This window comes from Peromyscus maniculatus, chromosome 20 (genome assembly GCF_049852395.1).
Source record: "Peromyscus maniculatus bairdii isolate BWxNUB_F1_BW_parent chromosome 20, HU_Pman_BW_mat_3.1, whole genome shotgun sequence".
Lineage (NCBI taxonomy): Eukaryota > Metazoa > Chordata > Mammalia > Rodentia > Cricetidae > Peromyscus > Peromyscus maniculatus.
This window is the reverse complement of record NC_134871.1, coordinates 29,794,384-29,809,189: the sequence shown is the minus strand read 5'-3', so window position 1 is coordinate 29,809,189 and position 14,806 is coordinate 29,794,384. Positions and strand designations below refer to the sequence as shown.

Here is a 14,806-nt window from a genome sequence, read left to right as displayed (position 1 = left end):
GATGGATTTAAAAAATCCCACCACACACTGCATTCACGAGTTGTCTACATGCAAGACTACTGGTGCTTATTCATTTGCTCTGTGCCATCTGTAGCTTCCTCTCTCAGCCTCACAGTCAAGGACATATGTGTCAGTTATTTTTCCATTACTGTTACTAAATACTTGACAGAAACAGCTTACAGGAGGAAAGAAAGCCTTGTTTAGGTTCCTGGTTTTGAGGCAGACAAGCACAGGAAACAGCTTGGTACCCTGAGACCAACACTCCAATCTGGTTTTGGTTGTGCATTTCCTCATCTTGTTATTCACATGGCAAGCTAGTTCTTTCACAATATGTACACACACAAACCTGACTCCAAACATTGTACCTCACAACCTCTGAACCCTCTTGATCCCCACTTGCATAAGTCTACATGTATTCCTATTTCTGAACAATAGTGTGAATTTCCCTGCCCCTAGTAATGATCAAGTTTAGTTTCTATTCAAGTATATTCTAACACATTGGGTATGAAGAATACAAAGGCAGATCTGGACTTAACTGGTTGAGTAAAGTAAGGCAAAGCTGTGTCCTGTAGGAACTTGTTAGGGAGAACTCCTTATTTACCATCAACATCTATATATAACAGTGCATGCATATGACTAATTCACATACAATATGTGAAGAAATACATGTAATAGGAAACATGAATATGTGACCTAGTCTGTCAATCAAAATAGAGCACCACCCAAACCATGCCACTTATTAACCCACTTCTTTTGAACCCTCCCACTCAAGTGCCTGCTGTTGACCTTAACAGTGTCTCTTCGGTAATCTGCACTATCATTTTGTCCAAAATAAACTTATCTCCCTGCCTTTAAAAACCAGTGTGAATTCCAGTTTTCAAGTGTTTCAGTAAGAAGCCAAGAAACTGGCAACACCTGACCCTGACCCTAACCATTGGCAATAGTTTAAAAAAAATACAGTTCATTGTGGCAGGGACCATGTGGCATGTGGTGGATGTGGGTGAGAGAGAGAGAGAGAGAGAGAGAGAGAGAGAGAGAGAGAGAGAGAGAGAGAGAATGCTCTTATACTAGAACCAAAAGTTGGGTTAAAAATCTTTAACAACCTGCCCTTAACAACCTATTTATGACAGCCAAGCCCACCTCCACAAGACTTCAGAGCCCCCTAAACAGTGTTATCAGCTCAGCTATGGAACAGGCACTCAAAACATGTGCCTCTAGGGGATAATGGAGCTCCAGACCATAGCAGCACAATGGGATTGGGCAGGCCACCTGCACTGCAGCCCATCCCATCCTTTACACAGGTGTGTGTTTGGTAGAGGAGTTACTTATCTTAGGCCTGAGGTTAAGGATTACAGGAAACCTTTGCAAAAGACAGATGAGGACCAAATGAGATGACAGGTTTGATACACTTGGCACAGTGCCTTAAAATCTCATTAAGTAAAAGCCCATTGTCAATAGGGAAGTTCCTCTGTATCTGGGTGGCATTTTAGAAGGCAGATTGAGCGCTGGGCTCAATTCAGCTTGTGTTATCTTTGATATAGCCTAATTCTTCAAGAAACATTACATCAAAAGCCACGAAACAGGAAGGGTTTCTTCGGAATAGCTTAAGATGCAGACCCACAAGAGCTTTGAAGCCAGACACAGAGTCTGAGTTGTTGATAGTATGATGGTGAATCTTGGTTGTCAACTTGACCGAATCTGGGATTAATTAAAGAGACGACCCACGAGTGGGTCTCAGACGGTGTAACTGCGGGGAGAAGTGCCTTCTCCAGAGTGGGCAGCCCCTTCAAACGCATGGCTCACGTATCACGAGGGCACAGCGATGCTGCCCACTTGCATTTGCCAACTGCAGCAGCAGTGCTCTGCTGCCACCAGACCCCAGCTTCTTTGGCCTTCCAGAGTGGTCTCCAGGTCTCCAGAGGTCTTCCTGGTGTTTGGCACCAGGCCAGGACTGCTGAGGCATCATCAAGCTTCATGGGTGATGCAGATACTGGGTTCTCAACCTTTTCAGGGTGCAAATGGCTACTGTTGAATGACTCACTGAGTATTGCATAATCCAGTCTGGTGAATCCCCTCTTAATATATATATATATATATATATATATATATATATATATATATATAATATTATATATATATAATATTATATAACACACACACACACACACACACACACGCACGCACGCACGCACGCACGCACACGCACGCACATGCACGCACGCATGCAAGCCAACGGACCTGTATGTCTCTGCCGGCTGCCACCGCGGACCTACCTACCTCTGCTTGTCACTGCTGCTGGGCCCATCCACCTCTGCGGGCTGCCACCGGGCCTGTATGTCTCTGCTGGTTGCTGCTGGGCCTGTATGTCCCTGTCGGCCGCTGCCACCAGGCCTGTCCACCTCCGCGGGTCGCCGACCTGCGTCTGCCCGTCTCAACCGCGTGGCCTGTCCACTTCTGTGGACCGCCGCCAGGCCTGAATGTCTCTGTCGGCTGCCGCCGCTGGGCCGGTCCACCTCCGTCTGCTTATCTCCGCTGCCGGGCCTGTCCACCTCTGTGGACCGCCGCCGGGCCTAAATGTCCCTGTCGGCCACTGCCACAGGCCTACCTGCGTCTGCTTGTCTCCGCCATCTTGAATCTCTCCGAGTCGTTTGTTTTGTTGGTGCTGATGACACAATGTTCAGATTAACACATTGGTGGGCTTTCCTCTTCAAAGTGTCTCACTGAGTTGAAACTTGTATTCAAATATTTAGCCTCTGTGTGCCTCAATTTCTCGAAATATAACATAACCCTGAGCAAGAAAATACCCACTTCCTGACAGCATGGGGGAGTATTCATGTTGTCCTTGAGGACATTTGGCCGTCAACAGAACAAGCTGGGAGCTGATCTGAATTCAAATCTCAGCATATCCTCTTGCTTGTCTGTGGATAAAGAATGATTATCTATCTATCTATCTATCTATCTATCTATCTATCTATCTATCTACCTATCTATCTATTTTTGTCTCTTGACTTGTTTTTTCCATTTTTCACAGAGAGTGCCAGTCTCCATGTTGTTTATCTCATATCCAATTTCCTATGCTGGTATACCAATAAAATCCTGACTTTATTTGGAGCTGAAATGTACTGAGATTAAAAGAAAATTATTGTTTAGGCTCCTATTTGATGAAGTTTGCCCAATGAGATACAAGTAGAAAGTATGAGGTACAGCAAATAAAAGTGTTCCTTCAAAGAACAGCTTGGGATGATATGAAATTCTTCCTTTGTCTTTTCTTGTTCCACTTGAACATAATCACCCATGGGACAGCAGCCATATCACCATCATGATATGGGAAGTGTATACAGATCAATGTCTAGGAAGAATGGAAAGATGTATGTCTAGAAAGATAGAAAGGTTCTGTTCTCTTCCACCTCAGGGCTTCTGGAAAGCCCCAAATCAACTTCTTACTTTGCCAGACAAATAAATCTCTGTCTTTTAAGTCTTCCTTAGTTAATATATCCCTTGTTTAAAGGCAAATTTGTTCAGATCAAATGTACATGGAACGAGGATACTTTCGTTGTGAAAGTAAAAAGAAGTAAGATGTTTTTGTTAGTGGTTTTTTTTTTTTTATAATTTATGTAACTTTATTTTATGTGCATTGGTGTGAAGGGATCAGATCCCCTAGAACTGGAGTTACAGACAGTTGTGAGCTCCCATGTGGGTGCTGGGAATTGAACTCAGGTCTTCTGGAAGAATAGCCAGTGTTTTTAACCACTGAGCCGTCTCTCCAGCCCCTTTGTTAGTGTTTTATTGTTGTGATGTGACACCATGACCACAACAAACCTTATATAGGAAAACATTTGATTGGGGCTGGATTACAGTTCATAAGTGTAGTTCATTATTATCATGGCAGGAAACATGGCAGGCAGACATGGTGCTAGAGAAAGTGCTAAGAGTTCTACATCTTGATCCGCAGTCAGCAGGAAAGAGGCATGCCACACAAGGCCTGGCTTGAACTTCTAAGACCTCAATGTCCACCCCCTAATGACACACGTACTCCAGCAAGGCCACACCTCCTAATAGTGACACTCCCTATGAACCTATGGGGGCCATTTTTATTCTAACCATCACAGATGTATAAAGCATTCAGCATGGTTCCCAGCACACAGCCTCCAATGTGTATTCCATTCCTTTCTTTCCTATATTCATATGGTAGATTCTTCATGCTGCAGGTAAATTCAAAGGAGGTGGGATGTTTGCCCCATTCAATGTAACCCCACATTTTGATGTGATTTTCCCAAGCACCTAGCTGTAGGCTGCCTTCTTAGAGCAGAATTGCAGGTTAAGAGAAGCAATGGCCATGAACTCTCCACATAAGTTGCAAGACAATGTAGCATCATGATCATTTTATGTCTAAGTTTTCTTCTTTATCAAAGGGCCAAACACTGCTGCCATATTGGTTGCCCTTTGGCTGCCTCTGTTGTGTGTAGCTTAGACAATAGGAGACGTCTTCGAGGATAAAGTTCTTGTCGCACAAGCACAAGGACCCAAATTCGATTCCCCAGCAGCCATACAAAATGCCAGGTGGGATAGCGTGTGTTTGTGTGGTTAGTGTCATCAACTTGACAGAACCTAGAAATACCTGGGAGCTGGACCTCTAGTCATGGCTGTAGGAGGTCATCTTAATTAAGTGAGGTGGGATGAGTCACCCACTGTGGGTAGCACCATTCCCTGGCTAAGATCCTGGACTAAATTTGTGGGGAAAGGAAGCTAAGTAGCAGCATGAATTCATGGCTTTCTGCTTTCCAATTGTGAATTCTCCTGCTGCTTTGTTTCCCTGAACTGTGAACCAGAGCACTTCATAAAAGAAACTAAAGCAATCTACAAACCCAGTGCTTGGGCAGTGAGACAGGCGGACCCCTCAGGCTTGCTAGCTGAATCAGCAAATCCCAGGTTTAATAGCAGACTCTGCCTCAAAAAAAGTGAAGAGACTGAGAAAAATATCTAGCAACCACTAGCTTCCATGCACGTGTGTGTGTGTGTGTGTGTGTGTGTGTGTGTGTGTGTGTGTGTGTGTATGTGTACATAAAACAGGAGAACCCAAGAAATATGGCAGCTCTCTGCAGGTGCCTTGGGCCTTGGATGGCCTAGCTAGCTATGTTGGGCTGGACAAATCAGCTTTATCATTCTGCAGGTCTAGATGGAATGAACTGCAGATCCTGGGCTTCAAATGAATTACTGTGACAATTTCTCAGCAGACATCTTGTAAACTATTAAAGACTTACTTATTAAGCCCTGATGGTTTCCTAGGAAAAAATCCATCTCACTCTACCTAAGTTACTGTTGACAACATAAGTTTGGGTAAATTGGGGTAAAATGATTTTGAGGTCATCTGAAATCCAGCCTTACCTTTGTTTCCCTCATGAACTTTCTGGAACTGCCAGAACAGACCATATGGAAGAAGTAAGAGTCCAAATCCAGAGGCAGTATGCTATCCACCTAGAATTGCTAAGACCCACGGGACTAGTTTATATAGAGTTATTTTTATGAACATCTTGTCTTATTTAAACAGAGTTAGCATCACACATATTTGGCATTTCTTTGAAGAAATGCCAGAAAAACATGAAATGGAACTGAGTTCCCATCAACGTCAAGGTTGATTGTACTTAAGTTATTAAATCTTGAATTCATGGAAAAGAAAATGTTATAATGATACCAGCAGAGAAGAGAAAGCACACAAAAATCTGCTAATGTGAAGACAGCATGTTGGGAAATGAAGCAAGGGGGCGTTTTTCATTGCCTCGATCTAGCTTTATGTTCCAAAGAAGAGAATTGGCTCCTTTGGTTGGTTTTATGTACACCTACTGGAAAACTACCTAGAATTTAATCAAATATCTTGGTTTTTAGCTAGGAAGCACACATGACAGTAAAAGAAAAAAAAACCAGAACCCAAACCTGAAGTATTACTGTCTTGGACTTAATAAATGTTCCTTTTCAAATTCAAATTGAAAAGAAAAGATTCTGAGATGGAGACAGGTGCTAACTTTCTTGCTTTGTATTTTTTACTTTCTTAGAGAATACACTTATTTTATTATTAGCTCCCGGGATTCAATCTCAAATTGCAATGCATTGGAACTCATTTTTGAAGTAGTATTGCAGAGAAAACATCCCATTTCTTTAATTAATTTTCCCCATTATCAATAAAAGTCAGCTGAAACTTTCCCCTTTAGTTTTCACTCCCACATCCTACCCCAGCTTTGCCTTTTCGTTCAACCTATCAAATTTAAAGCAAAAATCTGTCTTCTCAAACTGTAAGAAACTTTGAAAAATGAAACTCAAGCCACCTGACTCTGGCAGTGAGGACAAGGACAAGGTTCAGTTGTAGGTTTTGAGTATAATTTATTATAATGTCCACAAAAATTTATATTTATAATTAATTTTTTTAATGCTAGAAAATAGGTAAGGGCCTCTGGGGAAAGGTAGGAGGAGGTGGGATAAAAAATTAATTCCTCAACTCTCCAGTGAGGTTTCTGATGGCCTTACAGAGTCCATAGGCTAAATTGATGCAGGTGTCAAGGAAAGCTGTGGTTGGGCATGGTGACACAAAGGCCTCTAATCTAAGCTCTCTGAGGGTGAGGCGGAAGGATGGAGAGTTTGAGGCCACCTTGGGATACACAGTTGGATTTCGGCAGTAATAACTGGATATTGTAAATAGGAAATGCAGCAGAAGTAACTGACCACAGTAGACAGAAAACCCAGGAAGAATATCTAGATAGAATGCATAAGAGACATTAGAACCTGTAGTCAGAGTTTCACACCACAGTCCAGCCACTGTTGGTGAGGGAAACTCAACAGAGACAGGGTGACTGGAATCCACACCCGTTGAAGTGTGTTTGATGATGGTGGCGGCCTATGGCGTATAGGGAACCCAGCAGGTGCACAGCACCTGTCTCTGATGCCTGAAGTACCACAGGTGGAAGCAGTATGACTGAGTTCAGTGGCTGAGAAAGGCTCACAGAATGAAGGAACATGCAAAGAAGCTGAGTTCAGGTCACATGTAGAAACACACTGTAGTGGTTTGGATAAGAATAGCCCCATAGGCTCATATTTATGAATAGTTAGTCCCAGTTTGGTGGAACTGTTTGGAAAGGATTAGAAGATGTGGCCTTGTTGAAGGACATGTGTCACTGGGGGTGGTTTTTGAAGTTTGAAAAGCCTCTGGCATTCTAGTTCACTCCCTCTCCCTCTCCCTCTCCCTCTCCCTCTCCCTCTCCCTCTCCCTCTCCCTCTCCCTTCCTTCCTCCCCCCCTCTCTGTCATGCTTGTAGATCAGTTGTGAGTTCTCAAATACTGTTCTAAAGCCATGCCTGCCAGTGTTCTGCACTATGATGTTCATGGACTCAAACCCTCTTGAACCATGAGACCCCAAATTAAATGTTTGTTTATAAGTTGCCTTGGTCATGTTGTCTCTTCACAGCAATGGAAAAGTAGCCAAGACAGGCAGCACTCTGGAAAACTGCCCAAACAGAGCAAACTACTGCCTCATAAGAAGGTAATTGAGGAGTTAACAACTTACATCCCTCACTTGGAGGATGATGAGACACTTTATCTGGATCATTCAGTTGAGAGCTAATACCCATGTTTTACTGTTGAGAAGCTGAGATTCTGAATGATCCTAGGTTTTTCACAATCATAGAATCATGAAGCTAAGTGTTAGAAGAGTAAAGGATATCCTCCAAGCAAAGAAGGCCAGTGATGAAGTTAGATGGGAGTTATGCCTCAATCTTTATGTCTGGCTAGAAGTTTTCATATTCTGTCTAGCGGAGCTCCAGGAGTTCACCCATCCTTCCTGCCCTCTATTATCCCATAGCAGTACAACATGTAAGTTGAGCATCGTACTGTCTGGGTTTGAATCTGAGTTTGCATGTTCCTTGTAGTGTGAACTTGATTTTCTTACCTACTGGGGATGACAATAGTGAGTCTCCTCTGAAAAGGTCCAGTATTATAACATGTGGACCTTTCTGGGTACAGATCAAAGAATTATTGAGTTTTTTAAGCTTGGTCTTATCTCTGCCATCCCCTAGTTCTGGACTCAGCTCACTGGGAACTAGGCTAGCTTCCTCACTAATATTTCTACATCTTTTTGTGCCACTCTTAATTTACTCTCAGTATTAGGTATGACTGACTTTTCTAAAATACAGTTTGATTGTTTTACTCATTTCAAGCCTTAAAACTTTTACTGGCATCTAGTGATTTTAGGATAAAGGCAAACATTTAACAAGACCTACAGCACCATATATGGTCTAGCCCACACTAGGCTTCAGTCTTGCCTCACAGGAAGTCTAAGTGTTTTGAGGACTTTGTCACTGCTGTACCCACATCTAGCTGGTATCTGTTACTGAATGGGTGCCCAGAGAGTATGTGTTGAGTAAGTATGTATGTATCTAGAAGTTTTCCTGTGTACCACCCAGTCCACAGCCACTCAGACCCAAGTAAACACTCAGAAGCTTATATTAATTAAAACTGTTCAGCCATTAGCTCAGGTCTACCACTGACTAGCTCTTACCTTTAAACTCAGCCCATTTCTGTTAATCTATATGTTGCCACATGTTCTGTGGCTTTACCTGTGTGCTATTACATGCTGCTCCCTGGACAGCAGGCTGGCATCTACTGACTCAGCCTTCCACTTGGCAGAATTTTCTTTCTCTGCTTATCCCGCCTATACTTCCAGCCTGGCTAATGGCTAATCAGCATTTTATTTATCAACCAATCAGAGCAACACATTCACAGCATACAGTGAAATATCACCCACCATATACAACTTTGTAGGGGAGACTTTCACACTAGGTTTTTATACCATAGATTTACTTCAAGGTCTTTACTTGCTCTGGCATCAGATGATCTGATGCCTCCTTTTAGATCTTTCTTTTTCCTCCCTGGACATCTCAGTATTTAGATGAGCCTTTCAGTAAATAACCTGAGAGATATGGAATATGAACCTTAACCTGAGCTATGCAAGTTTTCACATTGTAATTATCTTTATCCCACACTTATGAGGCATACAACTTGGGCAAATTAATGGATATTTTATTTCTTTATTGTAAAAAGTACTGAATTGGGCTTGTGGTGTAGACCCAGGGTGCCCTTAGTTCTTCAATGCACCCTTCTTTTTAAAAATTAATTTTTTTAATTAAGAAATTTTCCATTCATTCTACATATCAGTCACGGATTCCCTTGTCCTCCCTCCTCCCACCCCCCTAATCTTCCCACCCAACCTACCCCCCATTCCCACCTCCTCCAAGGCAAGGTCTCCCATGGGGAGTCAGCAGAGCCTGGCACATTCAGCTGAGGCAGGTCTATGCCTCTCCTCCCTGCACCAAGGCTGTGCAAAGTGTCTCACCATAGGCACTAGGTTCCAAAAAGCCAACTCATGTACTAGGGACAGGTCCCAATCCTACTACCTGGGGGCCCCCCAAACAGTTCAAGCTAAACAACTGTCTCACTTATTCAGAGGGCCTAGTCCAGTACCATGGGGGGTCCTCAGCTATTGGTCCACAGTTTATGTGTTTCCACTACTTTGGCTAGTTGTCTCTGTACTTTTTCCAATCATGGTCTCAGTATCTCTTGCTCATAGAATCCCTCCTCTCTCTCTCTCTCTGTCTCTCGTTGATTGGACTCTTGGAGCTCTGCCTGGGACCCGGTTGTGGATCTCTGCATCTGGTTCCATCAGTCACTGGATGAGGGTTCTATGATGACAGTTAGGGTATTCAGCCATCCTATCACCAGAGTAGGTCAGCTCAGGCACCCTCACGACCATTGCCGGTAGTCTATGGTAGAGTCATCATTGTGGATTCCCGGGGACCTCCCTATCATTCTGCTTCTTCCTATTCCCATGATGTCTTCATTTGTCATGGTATCTCTTTCCTTATTCTCCCACTCTGTTCCTGATCCAGCTATAGCGTCCTGCTCCCGTAAGCTCTCTTCCCCCTGACTCTTGCCCTCCATTACCCCCCCCCCACCCCCAGTTTGCTCAATGCATCCTTCTTCAACCATTCCTTCTAGCCATTCTCATTACTTAGTGACCCTACACTGACCTGCATAATTACTCTCTACTAGGGACCCTACAGCTTCCTCATTTGGCAGAGATCTAAGTAGGCTTCCTCTGCCCTCCTCTGCCTCCTCTGTTCTGGACTTTCCAAAGTACTATTAGACCTTGTCTTAGTTACTATCCTATTGCTGTGAAGAGGTAGCAAGACCAGGGCAACTTATAAAAGGAAGCATTTAATTGGGGGCTTGCTTAAAGTTTTAGAGGGCTAAACAATTATCATCACAGCAAGAAGCATGGAAGCAAGCAGGCAGGCATGGTGCTAGAGCAGTAGCTGAGAGTTTCCATTTTATCCACAAGATCAAGGCAAAATCAGAGCAAGTCTAGGCCTGGCCTTGAAGTCAACCTCTGGTAGTGACACACCTCCAAAATGCCACACCTCCTCCAACAAGGCCACACCTCTTAATCCTTTCTAAACAGTCTACCAGTTGGCAACCAAACATTCAGATATATGAGCCTGTGGGGGCCTTTCCTATTCAAACCACCACAGACTTTCTATCAATTACCTACCTAAATCCACCCTCCTATCCTACCTCCATCCCCTTCAGCCTTGCTGTTATCTGTTGCCAGAATGAGAGTACCCATGTTTCTGCCATGGCTGTCCTTTGTGGAACTGGACCTCAAGTCCTGCTTAAAAGGACCACAGAGTGAGTACCCTTCCCCTACGTGGTAGCCTATCCACTCCATAGAATGTAGCATTCTGGGACTGCTTGGAGTCTGAATCCAGAGCTCAAACCCAATTTCAGATATAAGACTAATTGGAGTCTGAACCTTAAAATCCAGAGTGACCCCAAGATTGATGCTCCACAACCTGTCATATTTGGGCAACTGTAACCAAAAAACAAACAAAACAAAACAAAACAAAACAAAAACCTAAATACTCACCAAACAAAGGCAAGGTCAGATATCCACAAGAAGAAACACCAAATACCTCATAACTGCAGGTGCCTACATCTCAGTGTAAAAGCACAAACCTGAATAACCAAGACAATATGCCTCCTCCAGAACCCAGAAATCCTGTTGTAATATGCCCTGAGAAAACCAATTTAGCTGAAGACAAGGACTTCAAAATAGCAATTATAAATATGAATACATGCCTCAGTAAACACTGAAAATACAAACAAATAGTTGAATGAACTAAGAAAAACAATTCAAGACATGAAAAATAGAACTTAACACAGAAATATACTCACTAAAGAAAAGTCAAACTGAAATAAAACTCAAATGAAAAACATAAGAAATCAAACAAAATTTCAGAGGTAAGACTTGCCAACAGATTCAATGACATAGAAGAAAGAATCTCAGGCTTTGAGTATGAGATAGAAGAGTGGATGGCTCAGTCAAAGAAAATGTTAGATGAAAATCTAACAAACAAACAAAAAATAACCACAAAACTTCCAGGAAACCTGGAACAATATGAAAAGACCAAATCTACAAATAATAGGTGTAGGAGAAATAGTGGGAAGGAGAAGAAAACCAGACCAAAGGCACAGAAAAAATATATATATTTTTAAATCATAAAAGAAAATTCCCCAAATCTAATGAAAGAGATGCCTACTAAGGTGCAAAAGGCATACTGAACATCAAATAGAGAGGACCAAAAAAGAAACTCCCCATGGCACATAATAAGCGAAACACTAAATGTACAGAAAAAAAAGGATATTAAAAGTTGCAGGGAAAAATACCATGCTACATAAAAAGGCAGGCCCATGAGAATAGTACCTGACTTCTCAATGGAGACTCTGAAAGCCAGAAAAAACTGGCAGCCCAGACAACTACACCCAGCAAAATTATCAATCACAATTCATGGAGAAAGAAAAACATCTCACAACTAAAAACAATTTAAACAGTTTCAACTCCGTAGAAAGCACTAGAAGGAAAACTTCAGACTGAAAAGAAAGTTAACTACACCCAGGAAGACACAGGAATAATTCTATTGGTGAAGCTTGCCTCTGTAGTTCTTGTTGGAATTTATAAATTTTCCATTTCTAGAATTCCCTCACTTTGCGTTTTCTTTCTTGCTTCTATTTCCACGTTCATATCTTGAAAAGTTTTCTTTCTTTCAACTGTTTGTTCTTTTCTTGGTTTCTTTAAGGGATTTATTTATTTCCTCCAGGTGTTTGTATTTTCCTAGATTTCTTTAATTGATTACTCATTTCCCCTTTAAGGACCTCTATCATCTTCATATAGTTGGTTTTAAGATCTTTTCTTGTGATTCAGCTATGTTGAAATATTCAGGGCCTGTTGCAGTAGGACAGTTGAGCTCCAGTGGCAACATTTTTCCCTGGCTGTTGTTGATTGTATTTTTATGCTGGCATCTAGATATCTGGGTTTAGAGTGATTATAGGTCTAGGTGTTAATTTCTGGATTTGTCTTTGTTGGGTGGGTGTTTTGTTCCTTGGTTTCTGTTTCCTCTGTGGATTTAAGAAGAGCATGATGGCTATGTGTTGCTTGTTTTGGTGACTTGCTTGGCTGGTGTGTTCTTAAGTAATGACTGCTGGTGTTGGAGGCTTGGATGCAGTGAGCAGTTGGGGAGTGGGAGGCAGAAGGGGATGGTCCATGGGATGCACAGGAGAGTTGTATGGGGAGAAGGGAGTCTGAAGCTGTTGATGTTGCAGTGTTAGGGAGGAGACTAAGGTATTGCATCTAGAGGAACAGAGTGAGTGGAGAAGTTCTGTATGTACCTACTTGGTCTTCTGGCAGACTGTTGTTAACCCGGTACCCATCACAGTAATCTCTCTGAGACTCTTCTGTATCTGGATCATTAAAAATATATTTGGAGTAAGCTTAAAATCAGCAGATCAGCCACACAGGTTTTTATTGGGTTGAAACCAAGCTACTTCTCCTCTCTTCTGTGTTTAGAGATGAATCTATGCCTCCTTACTGTGCCTCCCATTTCCCTGTGTCCCTTGGTATTCTCAGTGGATCCTAATAAGTACTTGGACCAAAACTTTTAAAGGAGATATTTGGCCTTTGGTCTTGTGTACCTTGGATAACAACAATTATCCCGAGGTACGAGCAGAGGGGGATGATATCAGACCAGGAAAAATGGACGCCAACTTTAGACCAAGGCAAACATGACTAGAAAGTAACCTTTACTAGTCTGTCCAGCAGTAAGGCCAGACTATGCAAACAGTCTGTTTACCTCTCATCCAGAGACCAGCTTACAAAACTGTGATGCAAACTTCATAAACTTTTGGGCTCCAAACACCTTAGGAGTTACTTGCTTCTGTACATTCCCCTGTGCAGACAATTGGCTCCTTGGCTTCTTTTCTCCCAGTGGGTTGTGGGCTTTCCCTGGACCCCCTCCTTGGGCTGCTGTCAAACTAGGTAGCTGCCTTGAAAATCCACTCAGGCTTCTACTGTTCTACACAGAAACAGTCAGCCTCACATCTTCATTGTCATGGTGAGACAATTGGGAATTATTAAAGGGAAGAATTAGTTAAAAAAAGAGAGTTTTTCCCTCACATTAAAAAAATGGGAAACTCTATTACAATGAAAGGAGTTAGGTCTCTGTATAATAATACATTGGATGGTTTGAAAATGGAGTAATTAGCTTTCCGGTGGTGACGACCTCCCTACGAGAACATGCTTCTCGAAAAGGATTTCCTTCATCCCTCTCCAGAAGAGGAAAAGAGGAAACACAAGAAAAAGTGCCTGGTACAGAGCCCCAATTCCTACTTTATGGACGTGAAATGCCCAGGATGCTATAAGATCACCACGGTCTTTAGCCATGAACAAATGGTAGTCTTGTGTGTTGGCTGCTCCACTGTCCTCTGTCAGCCCACAGGCAGAAAAGCAAGGCTAACAGAAGGATGCTCCTTCAGGAGGAAGCAGCACTGAAAAGCACCTTATTCAAGATGAGTGGGAACCATCCCAATAAACACATTTTGGATATTAAAAAAAAAAGAAAAAAAAGAAAATGGAGTAATTAAATGAGAGGATAATTAATTTAGATGGGATTTATGTAATGTCAATTATAAATATTATCTGTTTGATCATTTTTGTTTTATCATTAAAAAAGGTGGTCAATATGAGTACCAAAACAAAAGTTTTAGAAAAACTTATTAAAACAGCATGGAGATATTCAGACCCAGACAGAGGAATTTAAAGGAGAACCAATCTCAACATTGCATTATAAGGTTACAAAGAAACAGCTTAAGAGAAAAGGACCCTCTGAGAAAAGGAAAAGGACCCTCTTGGAGTACTCTATGCTGGAATTTCCACCCTTAACTTAGCCCTCCACCCTGTCCTGGGAACAGGGAGCACAGGATGACATATTCTTAAGCTGAAACAGGGCATGGGTGGTCAGGCGGACTCTGGCTAGTTAAAGTAAGGAGGGAACTCAGACATCTGACTTGGCTGTAGAGGCAGGGAACAATTAAGATAAGCCTGAGTGAGACACAAGCCATCTCCATGTCTCCATATGCGTCACATAGGGCTGGGGGCCGAAAGGGCTTAAAGCCCAAAAGACATGTGGTACCAGCAAGTGAAATGAGACGAATCTGACCTCCAACCATCCCAAAGGGTCAGTGAGGAATGAACAGCACAAGATAGCCAATGGGGCATCAGAACAAAGGTTATGGGCCATGGAGGTGAGTGGACACAAGCCATTTCGATATGCCATTATATAGGCAGGGGGGCTGAAGGGTTTAAAGCCTGAGACTCCTTAGAACAAGATGAATCCTCACTTGTGGGAAAATGGCCAGAAGGGAAGGGAGGGATC

At 42.6% G+C, this 14,806-nt stretch overlaps 1 pseudogene; it reads left to right on the top strand.

The window, feature by feature from the left end:
* Positions 1–13,448: 13,448 nt before the first annotated feature.
* On the top strand, positions 13,449–14,003 carry LOC107401294 (small ribosomal subunit protein eS27 pseudogene; annotated as a pseudogene).
* The last annotated feature ends 803 nt before the right edge of the window (positions 14,004–14,806 follow it).